The sequence below is a fragment of the Moschus berezovskii genome, chromosome 27 (genome assembly GCF_049115385.1).
Source record: "Moschus berezovskii isolate FMDL1 chromosome 27, NW_MosBer_1.0, whole genome shotgun sequence".
Lineage (NCBI taxonomy): Eukaryota > Metazoa > Chordata > Mammalia > Artiodactyla > Moschidae > Moschus > Moschus berezovskii.
Window position 1 is genome coordinate 29240028 of NC_142486.1, and position 18643 is coordinate 29258670.

At 39.0% G+C, this 18643-nt stretch overlaps 1 protein-coding gene across 6 annotated transcripts in view; it reads right to left on the reverse strand.

The window, feature by feature from the left end:
• The window catches only part of MRTFB (myocardin related transcription factor B), a 295702-nt gene that overhangs the window by 195327 nt on the left and 81732 nt on the right, over positions 1-18643 (reverse strand). For all 6 annotated transcript variants that reach the window (XM_088833187.1, XM_055409522.2, XM_055409524.2 and 3 more), the window contains one exon: positions 13812-13876. The gene's annotated coding sequence lies outside the window, so the exon portion shown is untranslated. The remainder of the gene's footprint in view (positions 1-13811; positions 13877-18643) is intronic.

Consider the following 18643-nt stretch of genomic DNA (forward strand, 5'->3'; position numbering starts at 1 on the left):
TGCTTTTTAACATGCTGTCTAGGTCATAGTTTCTCTTCCAAGGAGCAAGCGTCTTTTAATTTCATGCCTGCAGTCACCATCTGCAGTGATTTTGGAGCCCCCCAAAACAAAGTCTCTCACTGTTTCCATCGTTTCCCCGTCTATTTGCCATGAAGTGATGGGACCAGATGCCATGATCTTCGTTTTTTGAATGTTGGGTTTTAAGCCACTCCTCTTTCACTTTCATCATGAATGATATGGTAATAAAATTGTATGACAAAGTTATATTATCATACATGATAAAATTATCTTTATTAGTCATCAAAAAAATCCAAGAACTAAGGAGTGGCGATACAACATATGTGAAAGTGATGCAGCAGAGGAGTGGCCCTGACAAGCCCCAGGCCCGGCTGCATGAGAGAGTCAGGCCTCTTCCCTCAAGGGCTGCTGTCCATTACCATCCGTAAAGGGCTGCTGACGAACCCCTCTCTGACATCTAGGCTGTGAACTTTTCTATTTTGAATGATGCTACCTCTGAAAAATTAACTAGAAAAGAATGAAGGTAAGAACCTCTTGATAAAAATCATTTCAGAATACAGAATAAGCTAAACTATATTAGAGGTATTTAAAGTTTTTTTTTCTCCAAGAGCTGATAAGGGTATCTCCAGGAATCAACCTTCTTTCATTTCAGCGCTGTAACTGATTTCAAAAAGCATACAGTTTGCTGGGGTCTCAGCATGGAGATTTTCCCATTTATAACTTAACTAGCTTATGCAGGAGTCAAACTCATAATTTTGATTTTATCATTAAGATCTGAAATGTATTCTCTTTCCCAGGAGAAGGAGCCTTGGTAAAATTCAGAAGGCACAAAGTCTTAGTCTATCAGATATATGTTGAAACTATTTGAAAGAATAAGCATTAATCTATAAACCAAAAGAAAATCATCTGTGTCATATTTTAAACATATATCTTAACAGTAATTTAAAAAGCTGGGATGCTATAATCTACGCATTTTGAGTTTTTAGAAATGCTCCTTTAAATTAACTTGCTAAAAGACACTTGCCTGTGCTGGGAGTCAGGCAAATTTAGTTAAAGTTCTTTGGCAAAAAATTAAACAAACGAATATGGCTCACATTTCTACTAGGAGGGTAAGAAAGGAATCTAGGCAATAAACAAAGACACTTAAAATACATCCAATTTACTATAATATCTTGTCATATGGCAAGGTGGTAGGCTGAGAGTGTTTAGCCCATAAAAGTAATACAATTCTATTTATGCATTAAGATGAAAAAAAAGCACAAAACCCAAAAAAACCATCTTTCCCAAGTGTCAACGGAACATTACTACTTTAGATAAATAAGACCCTATTTTTCTAATATTTAAATAATAAAACTTATACCATATCCAAGCTACCTGTGATTTGGTTTTCTTGAATACAGAGGAAAGACAGAGCTGGCAGCACATTCACCTCAAAATTAAAGGGTGAAAAACCAAAGTCAAATTCCAATTCTAGACTAGTGTTCCAAAAGCTATTAAGAGATAGAAATCAGGAGTCAGATTTCAAGATGCCAAGATCTGAAACCTGCAATTCAGTTTTTTTTTTACATAAAAGATGAAAATAAGTTCACATCTGCTATTCAGAATACAAAATTTAGGTCTTGCTATGAACTCGGTTCTTACTTTTAAGGTGAACTTCCAATCCTTTCCATTCACAAATAGGACTTGATTTATTAAGTTCCCTGCTTTGTATCTCCAGAGTTGATCAAAGCACATTTTCTTAGTACAATCTGTATTGTTCCAAGTGTTTTATAAACATCTTTTGTGAGAGCTTACAGGAGTGATCTGAAATCATATCCAAGGTTTCATCCTATGAGTCAGTTATTCTTAAAAGGAAACAGAATCTGTCTTTATCACCTTTATTTCCCTACCTATCACAAATCTAATTTCAGTCACAAAATTTAAAAACTAATTAGCAGGATTGTCAGTAGATAATTACTGATAATACTTGGCATGGCAAAGAAAAAAGGTATAATTTCATTACCTGGACATGAAAATTTCAGGTCTACACGGTACCTGAACTTTTATAGCAGTCCCTTAGGCACTATGTCCACTACACAGCCATACACCGATAACTCCCAAATCCATATTTCCTGTCCTCGACTGAGATCCAAACTGTACACTCAGCTGCCTGCTGAACGTGTTCACCTGAATCATTCACACAGATATTCACTGAATACCTGTTATGTGTCAAGTATACTATACTGGGCTCTGGAAGTTCAGAATGAAGAAAACAAGACAGTCCCTGTCCTCATGAGACTTTTAATTGTGAAGAAAGCCAAACCAGTCAAATAATCATAAAAATACATAACATACAAATTGTGATTAGTTCCAGGTCCCAGTCTAAGCTGGTCTAAAACTGAACTCATGGCACTCTGGTCTGCCTGCTCCCTGAACTCGAATTCTCGGATGGCAGTGGTGCCATCACAGGCTACCAGAGGCACACAAGTGGGAGGTACTCTTCCTCCTCAGATTGTCTCCATCTCAGTACTCCCCAAGCAGCTGTGCACGGTTGGCTCTGCCCACAACAGCCTTCCTCTTTTTGGGACCTCCCAATGTGATGGTGGTAGACAGCTTTAAAAGACCCCCATGCCTGGTGAAGGCAAAAAACTCAAAGCCAGGAGAGCCCCTGGGATTTTAAAAATGAGCTGGGAGAGAGGAGCTTTTTCTTTCTCTTGGCAGAAGAGTAGGAAGACGGCCCCTGCCCTATGCAGAAGCCCAAGGGCCCAGAGTTGGGAGAAAGAGTCCCTGTGATGATGAGACCTCTTCCAATCCCCGAGGGCCCTGGGTTGTTCTGGTTTCTGTAGCATTTCATATCTTTTACAACCTTCTTCGAGAACCTTCCAATTAATTCCTCTTTTAACTTAAGATAGTTTAAACTGAAGGAGGATTTCTGTTACTTATAGCCAGGATTCCTGACTGATAGCTCCTAAACATTTCCAGCCTGGGTCTTATCCAACTCTGCCACAAATACCCTAGTTCAGGTCCTCACTGACTCTTACTGGACTAACGCAACAGCCTAATGGGACTCTGGTCTCCAGTCCTGCCCCCGCAGGCAGCATCCATAACACAGTGGCCGGAGTGACTACATCACGCTCCCCCTGCTGCAGAGTGGCTCCAGCATCAACAGGGACAAAATCTAAACTCCTTAACAGGACACACCCAGCTCTCTACAATCAATCTTCCTCTGCAGCCACGCACCTGTTACTCCTTGCCTCACATTTTATGCTCTGACTGTATGGAATTACTTGGGCTTTGGCTTAGAGACAGACACACACCCCCTCCCCGCCCAATGCTGAACTGACTGGTAAACAGGATGTTTTCCTTTCTGAAAACTTGGAAAACCTGAAGAAAGTAAAGTGGTTTTCTTTAGGTTCACTTCTAGGCATCAAAGTCATCACACCCATTTCTACATGTTATTACACTCAGAATCCTAAATACCGTGGCTACAAGATACCTGGTCTAGACACACGGTGTACACAGTAGCAAGAAACTGGAGGAGAGAATCAAAGACCCTAACAAAAAGTTCTGATTGCCACCCATCTTTTCGGACTGAGCACAACTCTTGTGAAACCTACTGAGCTGCATGCTTTAAATGGGTGAACTTCATGGTACATGAATTATATCTCAATAAAGCTGCTTCAAGTGTCCATTCTTCAGTGAGGCATTCTCACCCAGATACAGGGGAGTACTCCTTCCTCCCTTCCATGGGTCTCCACCGTCTGTGGATGCTTCTAGCTTGGCATATGAGCTCTAGTTCTTTGAGGAAAGAGCCATGGCCCACTCACCTCCAGATCCCCAAGCCTAGTCAAGGGCTTTAGTACAAACAAAACATTGAAAACGTCCACAGACTGTCCCACGCATTTTGAGCTAGGCAGAACACTGAAAGACATTTTTTCTAACTTAAAAAATGCACATCGGGTTTTAAGTTAGGAAACTTGATCTTCTTACCTTGTATTAGATGAGAATATTTGAAAATATGAAAGACGTTTAAATACCTCTACCCATTGTATAGTTAACAGCTGATCATTTAATTCTGCAGCAACTTTTAAAATCAGATGTAAAGAAATAAGGTGCAATTTTTTTTAACTCGCAGAAAATTTCAAACAGAGGCAAGACAACATAAGCAACCAAAGAAAAACAGAAGTCTTCTCAAAAATTAAAAAATTTCTTCAAAGAACATTTTTTTAAAAAGTGAAAAGACAATCCACAGAAAGGGAGGAAAATTTTACAATTCATATCTCTGATAAAGATCTATGTGGAGGGCAGAGGGGTGCATCTAAAATATACAGAGAAATCTAGAATACACAAAAATATTATAACTCAGCAATAAAAAGGCAACCCCATTTTTAAAATGGGAAAAGAACATGAATAGGCATTTCTCCAAAAAATATACAAGTGACCAAGAAGCTCATGAAAAGATATTGAACATCATTAGCCATTAGGGCAGAGAAGGCGATGGCACCCCACTCCAGTCCTCTTGCCTGGAAAATCCCATGGACGAACGAGCCTCGTAGGCTGCAGTCCACTGGGGTTGCTAACAGTAGGACACGACTGAGCGACTTCCCTTTCACTTTTCACTTTCATGCACTGGAGAGGAAATGGCAACCCACTCCAGCGTTCTTGCCGGGAGAATCCCAGTGATGGGGGAGCCTGGTGGGCTGCCGTCTATGGGGTCGCACAGAGTCGGACATGACTGAAAGACTTAGCAGCAGCAGCAGCAGCAGCAGCCATTAGGGAAAATGAAAATCAAAATTACCACGAGAGACCACTTCACACCCACTGGGATGGTTACTATGAAAAACAAAAAATAACAAGTGTTGGCCAGGATGGAATCCTCTAACACTGCTGATGGGAACGTAAAATAGTACAGCCACTTTGGAAAACAGTTTGGCAGTCCCTCAAAAAGTTAAATATAGAGTACCATGAGAAGCAGCAATTCTACTCTTAGGTACATATCCATGAGAAATGACAGTAGATGTGCACCCAAAAACTTAAGACATGAATGTTCTCAGCAGCATTCACTACAGCCAAAACCTGGAAACCACCTCAGTGGCCATCAATGGATGAATAAACAAAATGTTATCTATCTATGCCGTAGAATATTATTTAGCAACAAAAAAGAATGAATTCTTATATATGCTATGACACAGACGAACCTCAAAAACATGCTAAGTGAAAGAAGTCAGACACAAAAGGTCACATGTATTGTATAATTCCATTTATATGACATACTCTGAATTCAGAGACACAGAAAGTAGAACGGTGGTTGCCAGAGACTAAAGAGAGGGACAAATAGAAAGTGACCGCTACTCGGTCTGGGGTTTCTTTTTGGGGTGATCAAAGTGTTCTGGAATGAGACTGGGGATCCATGCATAACTCTGTGAATATAGTAACATCTATTGAATTTTATGTTTTAAATGGGTGAGCTTTATGGTATGTGAATTACATGTCAATAGAGCTGTTATGAAAAAAAATCACTACACAAAATTGTATAGTGACACCTTCATGCAGGGGCCTGACTGAATCACTTTGCCTACTACAGGATAACCTGTCGTAAACACACACATACAGACACAAATACACAATCTGTTCAAATGAGGAAATGATTTATTTTCCTACCACCAAATCCCCACAGCGACCAATCATAAAATCAAATTCAAAGTAAAAGAAGAAAAGAACAAAAGAGCACACAAACTGCAATCTGCTGGCAGGTATAAAATGGAATTAACCAAAGACTGCACAAAGAAAAATGTTTATCAGAACCACTCACTTCCCTTTGATTACACAGATTTAAACAAGTCAAAGTCCTTTTTAACTGATGAGAAAATGTGCCAGCTTCTTTATTAACACAGAGCAAGGAAAAACAAGCATTCTCCCCTATAACAAAATTAACATCCCACAGAAGGTCTGTTTGTACTTGGCCGTCATGAACCTTTCATCTCAGAGCACTGCTAAATTAAACAAGCCTATGTTGTATTGAACACAGTGAGCCAGACACCTTGGCAGGCTCCTAAAATTCGTCAGTTAACGCTGAAGAACATTAGAAACAGAGAGGAGGGTAAGAACGAGGGTGATGGTGCTGATAAAGCGGCTGTCTCTTCGTTCCGTCCAACATTTCACTAATCTACAATAATGGAAACACTCTAAGAACTGTGACAAGAAAAGCCAGAGATCTGGGTTCAAGTCATTGTTTTGTTTTTAATGGACTAGTTGAAGTGCCCAAGGACAAATCTCATAACGAAGCCTTCTATTCTCTAAAACTGGAGTGACTGAATCTAGCCTCTTAAAGTCATTACAGAACAAAGTGAAACACACTGAAGGTACAGCCCAATGCTCAATATGTACATCCCCCCCATAAAAATCCTCACTGCTCTCAACTCTTCAATGCAAAAATTGATTCTGAAGCTTGTACTGCAACAGAAGTAACTGACACCAGTCATTCTCTTCTACCCCAAGGACATCTAAGCAACCAAAAGATCCTATGAAAATTCTCTATTAAATTATTCCCCCTCCCATATAACTGAAAGTGAGAAAGCCATCAATAAAGTCTGCTTTAAACGTATTAAATCAGGGCATGACACAAAGCATTCATTCACCTAAGAGGGATTTAAAAGCAAGGAACTGAGAGAGACACACCAAGAGAAACACTTACTGTTAGAGACAAATGCCTATTTCTCAGTGCAATAATTGGTAACCTTTCCATAAAGACTGGGGAGATCTGATTATAATCCCCAAGTGTCAGTAATCAGTTCTTAAGGAAAAAGAAAAAGGAAGTGGGATGGTTTCAAGCACTGCAGAAAAGATGTAGGCGGATACCCTTCCCACTGACAGCTATTACCGTTAACATTTGAGCGATGGCTGCCAGAAGATTCAGACAAAAAAACTGTTACATTAAAACAGACTGAAATCTACTTACAACAAAACTTACTGGGTTTAACAGACGCAAACAAAACCCGCACCATGAATTAGGTGTCCTCTCTGAACAAACAGGCACAGAGGTAAAGCTCATGTGGAATTCCTATGTTTGTCATTATACCACCACCTCACACTTGCATGGCGGAAGTCTACTTAGAGGGCATCCAGACTCTGCAGTGAGACCATGGGGTCACAAAGAGCTGGACAGGACTGAGTGGCTGAACTGAAGTGAACTGAGACTCTGCAGTGGTAGATGGTAGACTCCTTCCGCTCAGCTCCAGACCAACTTCTATCACAGCAGAAAGCGTCCAGGGTCTCAAGGGGGATGTGACATTCAGAGGCTGGAGAGGCCTACCCCTGGGGAGCTCCACCAAGCACCATGTTCATTATGGAACTTGTAGCCCAAAGCTTCTGTTCTCTACCCCTGTTCCCCAAACTCTCCCCCAAGACTGAATTTAATAAAACCTCTGTGAGGGACTAACTTACTGTAAATGCTACAGAAGGAAGGCCGAGTGTTGCCCTTGCTAGGGAGATGTTCTCTACACCATACATCAGCACTTATTTTGCCCTCCTACTGCAGTTCAGTACTCTCACCCTGACCATGAAACAGTTTCATGTGAATATTCTACCACCACAAATCCTGTATATGAAGACAGAACTTCTCTTCCTTCCAACTTTCCAATCAAATAACCACTTACACTGCCAGTCTAAACTTTAAGCTTTATGCCTAAAATAGGAAGAAACTGTTGCAAACGCATAAAATCCAACCCATTAAGTGCATAAGAATGTCTTAAAATCTGTTTAAATACAGTATAAAAATTTTTACAAATGCAGCTCAGAGGAGAAATAAATGATAAAGTCTTAAGTTTAATTAAGACTCCAGTTTAACTACTACTAGTAATGCCTCACTTTTCAGAAGTATTTTTAGAATTAGGGTTTTATTTACTTTTTTTTTGAATTCAGAGTTTTTAATAGTTATCTTTTAATAGAATTAGGGTTTTAAAGCATGCAATTAAAGAAAGTAAGTCATCAGTGAAATGAAAGCTATAATATAAGGAACTTCCTGTACTATTGCAGAAAAGAGGCAGAAAAGAGATATAAGAACATAGAACTTCACTTATTTTAGAAAACAAATACAAGATCATACCATTAGCCACAATAAGATAGAGGGTAAAGTCCAGAAAATATAACTAATTTAGAACTTACTAAATGAAGACTCAATAATTTCCTTTCAAGTCTGCCTAGGTTTATTAAGGAAGGAGTTGCTAAGAAAGTTAAAGTACAAATAAAAATTGCTAGGGGATTATTTAAATGAATTAAAAAAAATTTACATGCAAATAGCTGCTGCTAAAATACTAATTAAAACTAGCACATGCATTCTTTAGAACCCCATGTTCCAGTAGAAACAAAGTGTATGAAACAAGAATCCTGAACATTGCCTAAATCTACTAGATAATTGTTCCATTCTCTCTGTTTATTTTGGCTGTGAAAAACTGGTTGTGAGTCAGAAACGCTTAATAGGCGGGATACTGGACAAAGATTTACACATTCTTCTTAATGGCTGGCAATCCATTTCTCTACTTTTACTTTTAACAAATGCTCAACTACACAATTAAAATATACCTCAATTTCTCTCCATTATAATTTACTTTATCCTTGTTTTATTTTTTATTTTTATTTTTTTTTACAGTTAAAAGTATTTTTATTAAAAAAGCACAAATGCAAAGAAATGAACAGAGGAAAATTTATGCGTCGAACCTGGACTGGTCACTTATAAGAGACTGCAAAAGAGACATAGGCATTTAGAACAGTCTTTGGGACTCTGTGGGAGAGGGTGAAGGTGGAATGATTGGGGAGAATGGAATTGTAGCATTTTATCCTTGTTTTAAAATAACTGAAAGATATTCCCATCTGTATAATGTGAAACATATTATAGTTGATCAAGTACTTTACCTATTTTAGACAGTTACTTTCCCCTTAATAGCAACAAAAAACAAAAAAAAGCAGTTTTAAAACGCAGCTGTATGTGTGATTCTGCAAAGAAATTGGACAGAATCCAAATCAACAGTCCAAACAAAACATCACAAGAGGTTACGGTAGCAAATGTCACTACAATTATATACATCTAGATTTAGGTACATTTAAACATCACAGGTGCTAGTTTCCTTCTCCAAGAAATTAAATTTCTTAATTAAAATTGAAGGCACATCTCATTAGCATCTTAATTCTAATTTAACAATGATGATATTGACCAATCATTAATTCCTACAAAAATGATTTGAGTGTCTGCCATGTACATGCCAGTTATCACAGTAGTTGCTGGATGTAAGCTGGTGCATAAAACACACTAAGTCCAAGCCTCAACAATGTTAAGTTGGAATGAAAAGAAAAGCATCCACATGAAAGGCAATCTATAAGAAGATGCATTCTATATTAAGGAAAAAGATGAATTTTAACTGGCTTTCAATTAAGTCAAAAAACAAACAGTAAGTCGATGACAAAGTACATGTTTGTTTCATGTGAGACCTTCCTTAGGCAACTTTTATTTGAAATAAAATCTAAAACAAACATAAAATTACAGCTCATATTCATATCAGAAACTGGCAAAATCCTGTGCACAGATGAAACTCAACATTGGCATTCATATGTATACATGTGAATGCATATTCACCTAACTCAGTAATATTAGTTAGTTGCCAATAGTGGAAAATTCTTAAACAGATGGGAACATAAGACCACCTTACCTGCCTCTTAAGAAACCTGTATGCAGGTCAAGAAGCAACAATTAGAATAGACATGGAACAACAGACTGGTTCAAAATTGGAAAAGGAGTACATCAAGGCTGTATATTGTCACCCTGCTTATTTAACTTATATGTGAAGTTCAGTTCAGTTCAGTCGCTCAGTCGTGTCCGACTCTTTGCGACCCTATGAATCACAGCACGCCAGGCCTCCCTGTCCATCAGCAACTCCCAGAGTTCACTCAAACTCATGTCCATCGAGTCGGTGATGCCATCCAGCCATCTCATTCTCTGTCGTCCCCTTCTCCTCCCGCCCCCAATCCCTCCCAGCATCAGAGTCTTTTCCAGTGAGTCAACTCATCGCATGAGGTGGCCAAAGTATTGGAGTTTCAGCTTCAGCATCAGTCCTTCCAATGAACACCCAGGACTGATCTCCTTTAGAATGGACTGGTTGGATCTCCTTGCAGTCCAAGGGACTCTCAAGAATCTTCTCCAACACCACAGTTCAAAAGCATCAATTCTTCGGTGATCAGCTTTCTTCACAGTCCAACTCTCATATCCATACATGACCACGGGAAAAACCATAGCTTTGACTAGACGGACCTTTGTTGGCAAAGTAATGTCTCTGCTTTTTAATATACTATCTAGGTTGGTCATAACTTTCCTTCCAAGGAGTAAGCATCTTTTAATTTCATGGCTGAAATCAGCATCCGCAGTGATTTTGGAGCCCAAAAAAATAAAGTCTGACACGGCTTCCACTGTTTCCCCATCGATTTCCCATGAAGTGATGGGACCAGATGCCATGATCTTTGTTTTCTGAATGTTGAGCTTCAAGCCAACCTTTTCACTTGCCTCTTTCACTTTCATCAAGAGGCTTTTTAGCTCCTCTTCACTTTCTGCCATAAGGGTGGTGTCATCTGCATATCTGAGGTTACTGATATTTCTCCCGGCAATCTTGATTCCAGCTTGTGCTTCTTCCAGCCCAGCATTCCTCATGATATACTCTGCATATAAGTTAAATAAGCAGGGTGACAATATACAACCTTGACGTACTCCTTTTCCTATTTGGAACCAGTCTGTTGTTCCATGTCCAGTTCGTACTGTTGCTTCCTGACCTGCATACACGTTTCTCAAGAGGCAGGTCAGGTGGTCTGGTATTCCCATCTCTTTCAGAATGTTCCACAGTTTATTGTGATCCACACAGTCAAAGGCTTTGGCATAGTCAATGAAGCAGAAATAGATGTTTTCCTAGAACTCTCTTGCTTTCTCCATGATCCAGCGGATGTTGGCAATTTGATCTCTGGTGCCTCTGCCTTTTCTAAAACTTGCTTGAACATCTGGAAGTTCATGGTTCACATATTGCTGAAGCCTGGCTTGGAGAATTCTGAGCATGACTTTACTAGCATGTGAGATGAGTGCAATTGTGCGGTAGTTTGAGCATTCTTTGGCATTGCCTTTCTTTGGGATTGGAATAAAGACTGACCTTTTCCAGTCCTGTGGCCACTGCTGAGTTTTCCAAATTTGCTGGCATATTAAGTGCAGCACTTTCACAGCATCATCTTTCAAGATTTGAAATAGCTCAACTGGAATTCCTTCACCTCCACTAGCTTTGTTCGTAGTGATGCTTTCTAAGGCCCACTTGTGAACGTGCTACATATGTGAAGTACATCATGTGAAATGCTGGGTTGTATGAATCACAAGCTAGAATAAGACTGCTGGGAGAAATATCAACAAATTCAGATATGCAGATGACACTACACTAATGGCAGAAAGCAAAGAGGAACTAAAGACTCCTGATGAGGGTGAAAGAGGAGAGTGAAAAAGCTGGCTTAAAACTCAAGATTCAAAAAACTAAAATCATGGCATCTGATCCCATCACTTCACGGCAAACAGATGGAGAAAAAGTGGAAACAATGGCAGGTTTTATTTTCTTGGGTTCCAAATCACTGTGGATGGTGACTGAAGCCACAAAATTAAAAGACGCTTACTCCTTGGAAAAAAAGCCATGACAAACCTAGACAGCATATTAAGAAGCAGAAACATCACTTTGCTGACAAAGGTCCATATAGTCAGAGCTATAGTTTATCCAATAGTCATGTACAGATGTGAGAGTTGGATCATATAAGGCTGAGCGCCAAAGAACTGATACTTTTGAACTGTGGTGCTGGAGAAGACTCTTGAGAGTCCCTTGGACAGCAAGAAGATCAAACCAGTCAATCCTAAAGGAAATCAAGCTGAAGCTCTAATACTTTGGTCACCTGACGTGAAGAGCCAACTCACTGAAAAAGATCCTGATGCTGGGAAATACTAAAGGCAGAAGGGGTGACAGAGAATGAGATGGTTGGATGGCATAACCGACTCGATGGACATGAGCTTGAGCAAACTCCAGGAGATAGTGAAGGACAGGGAAACCTGGTGTGCTACAGTCCATGTGGTCACAAAGAGTCGGACACAACTTAGTGACTGAACAACAACAATTTTAAAATATTTATAATGAATTAATCAGGGTAATGGGGCTTCCCTGATAGCTCAGTTGGTAAAGAATCCACCAGCAACGCAGGAGACCTGGGTTCGATCCGTGGGTTGGGAAGATCCCCTGGAGAGGGGAAAGGTTACCCACTCCAGTATTCTGGCCTGGGTCACAAAGTCGGACATGACTGAGCCACTTTCACTTTCAATCAGGTAATAGACCTAAAAACAAAGAACTCAACATATTTCAACATTTTCATCACATTTAAAGTCCAAGAGTGTCTCACGTACACACAAGAACCACGGGTATGTTTTCAATAAGGAAATTCTTTATGTAAGTAAGGCTATCAGATGAAAGAGGTCTTTAAACATGAAAGGTTTACTCCAGTCAGAAACCCTGCTATCCTGCTTCCATGGTGGCTCAATGGCAAAGAATCCACCTGCTACTGCAGGAGACACAGGTTCAATTCCTGATCTGGGAAGATAACACATGCCACAATTACTGAAGTCCATCCCCCTAGAGCCAGTGCTCCACAACAAGACAAGCCACTGCACCGAAAAGCCCGCACATTGCAGTGAAGAGTATTCCCTGCTAGAAAAGCCCGAGTGCAGCAACAAAGATCCAGCACAGCCCAAAATAAACAAATACAATTAAAAATAAGAAAGCCCTTCTATCTCAAAAAGACACTATTTTTTCCTATTGGACAGGTAAGCATTAAAGACATGAACAAAACTCGGTGTGGGTAAGGACATGGAAAACAGGACTCTGATGAATTTCAGTTGGGAAGGGGTCTTTACTTACAGAGGACAGTTTATTCACAAGCACCTACATTTAAAATGCGTATCATCTTTGACCCAGCAGTTAGTTATACTTCAAAGAAGATAAATGAACAAGCATATCATGATGTAGGTACAGGGTTGTTTGACACACTATTATCCACTAGAAACCATCTAAACAGTCACCAAATAAATGACTCAATTAAAGTATGGTGCCTCCAAACAATCAAATATTGTCAGTAAAACGACTGTATATGATTATACATGTCTTTTACAATTCATGTGTAGAGATACATAAAATATACTGTTGTATTAAATAAAAGACCAATTAAAGATTTGTATGTAAATACTTCTATATTCATAAATTTCTAAATGGAGTTTCATCAAAACAATAATGGCAGTCATTTCTGGGTGGCAGGAGTTAGGTGTCATTGATGGAAGTTTTTTCTCACTACTGCAAGAAAAAACACATTTTCATTTAAGAAAATGAAGTGTTGCAATCTCACCAAGTGGCTTCAAATCCCTTCAACTCCCTACTTTAAAATCAAAGTTTTCACTGAATGTTGCAAATACGAATAATCACCAAACACCTTACAGATTTCCACCTGTGGAATCTCCTTCTCAGCACCAGGCTTTAAAACAAGGAGATAACGGAAATTTATTAAAGATTCAAGTCAAAGAAGTAAGGAAGTCAAATGACCTTAATCAGAAGCTCACATTTCTGGCAACCACCTTAAGAACCCCAGGTTCTATCAACTGACACACTCCTAAAACAACAATATCCCTCTTGTATCTCCAGAAAGCAGGTATGGAGATAAATTTTTTTAAGAGACATTTTCTTAAAAAAAAAATTAAATCATAAAAAACTTACCTCAGTAAAAATGTTTAATTATTTTCCTGTCTCTCATTCTCTTTCTTAGCACCTTTACTGGGAACCTAGAGAGAAAAAAAGTTAAAATCATTTTTTATTGAATATCTACGGCATGCCAGGCAGGATGGTCAGACAAAGTCTCTCGGAGAACATCAAGTCTGAGAGAAATCAGAATGAATAAAATAGAAGTTACTAAAATGGGAAGATTGGGCAGAAAAGTGAGCAGGTTCAAGTGGAATTGAGTAACTTTCCCTAAATGGTTCAAGAACCTATACCTAACTGTAGTCAACCTCACAGCAGGTGAAAAGCTGGGTTGCTAGATTAAAAACACCTGCTGGAGTCTCAGCGCTACCACTTCCTTGCTTGTCTGCTCCTGAGCAAGTCCATAAGCCCATGTGCCTTAGTTTCCCCAAGTGCCTAATAATAGGACTCAATTCCTAGGCCAGCTGAGGGTTATGTGAGACAATCCACATCACGGACTTTAAAACGGTTTCTGGGACATAATAAAATGTTTGATGAATGTTAGTTTTCACTTTTATTATTACTTGTTCTTATATAATCCATTTGCCTCTCACCACCTCTATCACCACATTACTACTATAATTATTGAGAAATGGCATAATCCTTATCTTCAACATGCTTACAATGTACTGGATGACAGAATTACCCAGGCATATGACACAAGGCAGGTTCAATTCAGTTGCTCAGTCGTGTCTGACTCTGCAACCCCACGGACTGCAGCACGCCAGGCTTCTCTGTCCTTCACCAACTCCTGGAGCCTGCTCAAACTCATATCCATCGAGTCAAAGATCTAAATCAATTATTCATTTATTTATTGAAAACCATCTGAGTGTCTGCTCTTTTCCAAGTATTATGCATTCTTTGGTGGACGTGACAGTTTCTCTCCTCATAGCTTCTAGTCTACCAAGGCTAAGCTACAGGACAGATGAGCAACACGAGGAGACAGATCCTGTTTTTTTATTGGGTGCAGGACAGCACACATTTGAATTGGCAGAATGAGGTAGCAAAACATGCTAAGTGGAAGGGATGGCATTACAGGAAACACAGGGCCTTTGGGCAAGGCTACACAGCCTCTGGTCAGGGAGCATCCGAGAGGGCAACCAGCAGCAAGGTCAGAGAGAGGCAGGAGAGGCCTCAAACACTGGGTTGAGTTTGTTCTTTTCTCAAGGACACTGATTATCCTGCTCGGAGTGAATCACAGCTTACTTTTAATTTCAAGTCTGGTATTGTTTTATTACTTCTCTTTAAAATGTCTTTCTCTTTTACAGGTGATAAGGGAAAGAGGAAGAAGAAAAAGAGAACAGCAACCTCAATCCATGCTGCTGTTGGCAGTGATGGCGGTAGAAGTGGCACAAAGTGATGAATTTCACATTCTTCTTAATTCTCCGAACATTCTTACCAAGCCAGAATTGTTCCTTTTACTAATTAGGAAACCGAGGCTCAGAGGAGTCAAACAGATCCCCAGATGTCCACTGAGCTCATAAATGCAGCTATAGAATTTAACTGCAAGCCTGACTTTCAAGGCTTTCTTTCTCTTCAGGCAAAAATTTAATGCTCGTTAAAAACTAATTAGAATTTCAAGGTATATCACCTTCTGTACTTACACAGAAATAAATAGCCTTCATACAATCAAAACCACTTAGAAAAGATAAAGACTTCACTTATAAAAACACACATATATGTATGTATATACAGGCATACATATAAAAATGAAATGAAAATGAAAGTTAGTCACTTAGTCGTGTCTGACTCTTCATGATCTTATGGACTGTAGCCCACTGAGATCCTCTGTCCATGGAATTCTCCAGACAAGAATATTGGAGTGGGTTGCCATTTCCTTCTCCAATACACATAAATATACACACATATAATAAATTTAATAAGAAATGGGAAAAACCTGCGTGAGAAAAATTTGTGCTCTAGGAGTCAGGAGTAAAACCAAATAAATGAAAAAAATACATGATGGTCTTGGAATGGAAAATTCAGTATCAGAAAGGTATCAATTCTCCCTATGTTAGTTTATAAATTTAACATGATGTCAACTTTTTTAAAGTGTGTTTTTCTTTTCTGGAACTGACAATTGATTCTCAAGTTCACATGGAAAAATAAACAAGCAAGAATGGCCAGGAAAATGAAGGGCAACAGGACAAACTAGTTTTACAAGGCATTAAGACATTTTATAAATCCAATAATGTGTACTTGTGCAGGAATAGAAAGACTTAATGGAACTGACCAGAAAGCCCAGAGAGGTCTCCCAATATATCTGGAAATCTGGAATATAATGAAGGTGTACTCTATCCTGAAACAAATGGCTAAAAATTAGTGGTAGCCATATGGATAAAGCTGAATCTATATATCACCCCTGAATACCGGAATAAATTCTAAACGGATCAAAGATTTAAGCGTAAAAATGAAACCATAAAGGGAAAAAAGTCCTTAAAGAAAAGAAACATGGGCGAAATCCAAATTCTTGGAGGCCTTTTCATGACTCAAAATCCATAAAATATTCAGTTCAGTTCAGTTCAGTCGCTCAGTCGTGTCCGACTCTCCGCGACCCCATGAATCACAGCACGCCAGGCCTCCCTGTCCATCACCAACTCCCGGAGTACACTCAAACTCATGTCCACAGAATCGGTGATGCCATCCAGCCATCTCATTCTCCGTCGTCCCCTTCTCCTCCCGCCCCCAACCTTTCCCAGCATCAGAGTCTTTTCCAGTGAGTCAACTCGTCGCATGAGGTGGCCAAAGTATTGGAGTTTCAGCTTTAGCATCAGTCCCTCCAATGAACATCCAGGATTGATCTCCTTTAGAATGGACTGGTTGGATCTCCTTGCAGTATAAGGGACTCTCAAGAGTCTTCTCCAACACCACAGTTCAAAAGCATCGATTCTTCGGCGATCAGCTTTCTTCACAGTCCAACTCTCACATCCATACATGACCACGGGAAAAACCATTGCCTTGACTAGACGGACCTTGGTCGGCAAAGTAATGTCTCTGCTTTTTAATATACTATCAAGGTTGGTCATAACTTTCCTTCCAAGGAGCAAGCGTCTTTTAATTTCATGGCTGCAATCAGCATCTGCAGTGATTTTGGAGCCCAAAAAAACAAAGTCTGACACTGTTTCCACTGTTTTTCCATCTATTTCCCATGAAGTGATGGGACCAGATGCCATAAAATATTAACTGCTTAAAATTTAAAGGAAAAACTTTAAATCCTCTCTATACCAAAATACATTAAAGTAAACTTTTGAAAAATGACAAGCTTGAGGAAACCACAATTCGCATCACAGAGGTATGATTTAATTTATAAATTCCTAGGAACTGTTAAGAAAAAAAGTAATCCAAAAAAAAAAAAAAGTGCAAAGGGCATGAACAAATAGTTCATAGAAAAGAAACAGCATTTAAGCATGTGAAAAGATGCTCAGCCTCCTTCATAATCAAAGTAATGCACATTAAAACCACAATGAGTTACTTTCCATCTTATCGGACTGATACGAATCCAAAGGCTGGTAATCAGCCTATTACAAGAGGCTGTGTAGACAGATACCTGCAAGGGTTCAAAATGGTACAACCCTGAAGGTGGGCAGCATTTATCAAAATGTACAAACGGACCTAGCAATCCCACTTCTGGAAAGGTATCCCACAGATATACTTCACATATATGAACTGACATGTGCACAAGGTTATTCACCACAGGCTGTGACTGCAAGACTGGAAAACATTCAACTATCCATCGCGGCGGTTAATTTCAATAAACTATGGCACAGGCCACACAACAGTATATCCTGCATCTGTTAATAAATGTTTTCTATATACTAATGTGGAAAGATGCTAAAGGCACGCTACTGGAAAAATAAAAAAAAAAACAGGGTCAGAATAATTTATGTAGCATACTACATATAAAAGGAGTGGGTATATACAGTATACTGGTATTTGCTTGTATCTACACAAAGAAAAAACAAATACCCATAGGAAACAAACAAAAAACATTCTCTCTGGCTGGAGACAGCATGTTACACCAAAACAAAACTGGAAATTAGACTCCTCAAAATAGATTTTTTTAGTTTTTGAATCACATGAACACTTTATATATACAAAAAGAATTTTAAAGTGTTAAAAATGTACTTCATAGGAGAAAGAGAAAGAGAACTACTTATCACCTAGAGTCAAAATCCAATACACATTAAAAGGGAATGTTTTCCCAAATTAGGAGTTTGAGATTAATAGCTACACACTTTTATACATAAGATAAACAGCAAGGACCTACTGTATAGCACAGGGAATCATATTCAATATCTTACAATAACCTAAAATGAAAAACAATCTGTAAAAGAATACATATGTGTGGGGGTATATATATGTATGTATGTATGTATAACTGAATCACTTTGCTATACACCGGAAACTAACACATTTTAAAGCACTATATTTCCCCTGCTTGGGGAAAACCATCTTAAGTGTTGGAAGCTGTGATATATGCTCGCGTTTACCGATCCTGGACTTCATTACTGACTCCCTCAGCCTTGCGTTAAGTCAGGTTCTTCTGTCAGCAACTGAAGACTTCTGTTTAGTCAGTGGTGGGTTTTACTTCCAATTCCAGGGTTTTGTCTATGTAATCTGCCGTGTTCAACATGCTGCTGCATTAAAAGCTCTGCTTATTTTCAACGGTCCATTTGTTTTCAACATTAAAAGCTCTGCCTATTATAATTTAATTTAAATGACCACAACAATTGGTTTAAATGTTAATAAGAGTATACCTATAGAAAAAAAAAAGCACTATATTTCAATTTTAAAAATAATAACTAAAAATG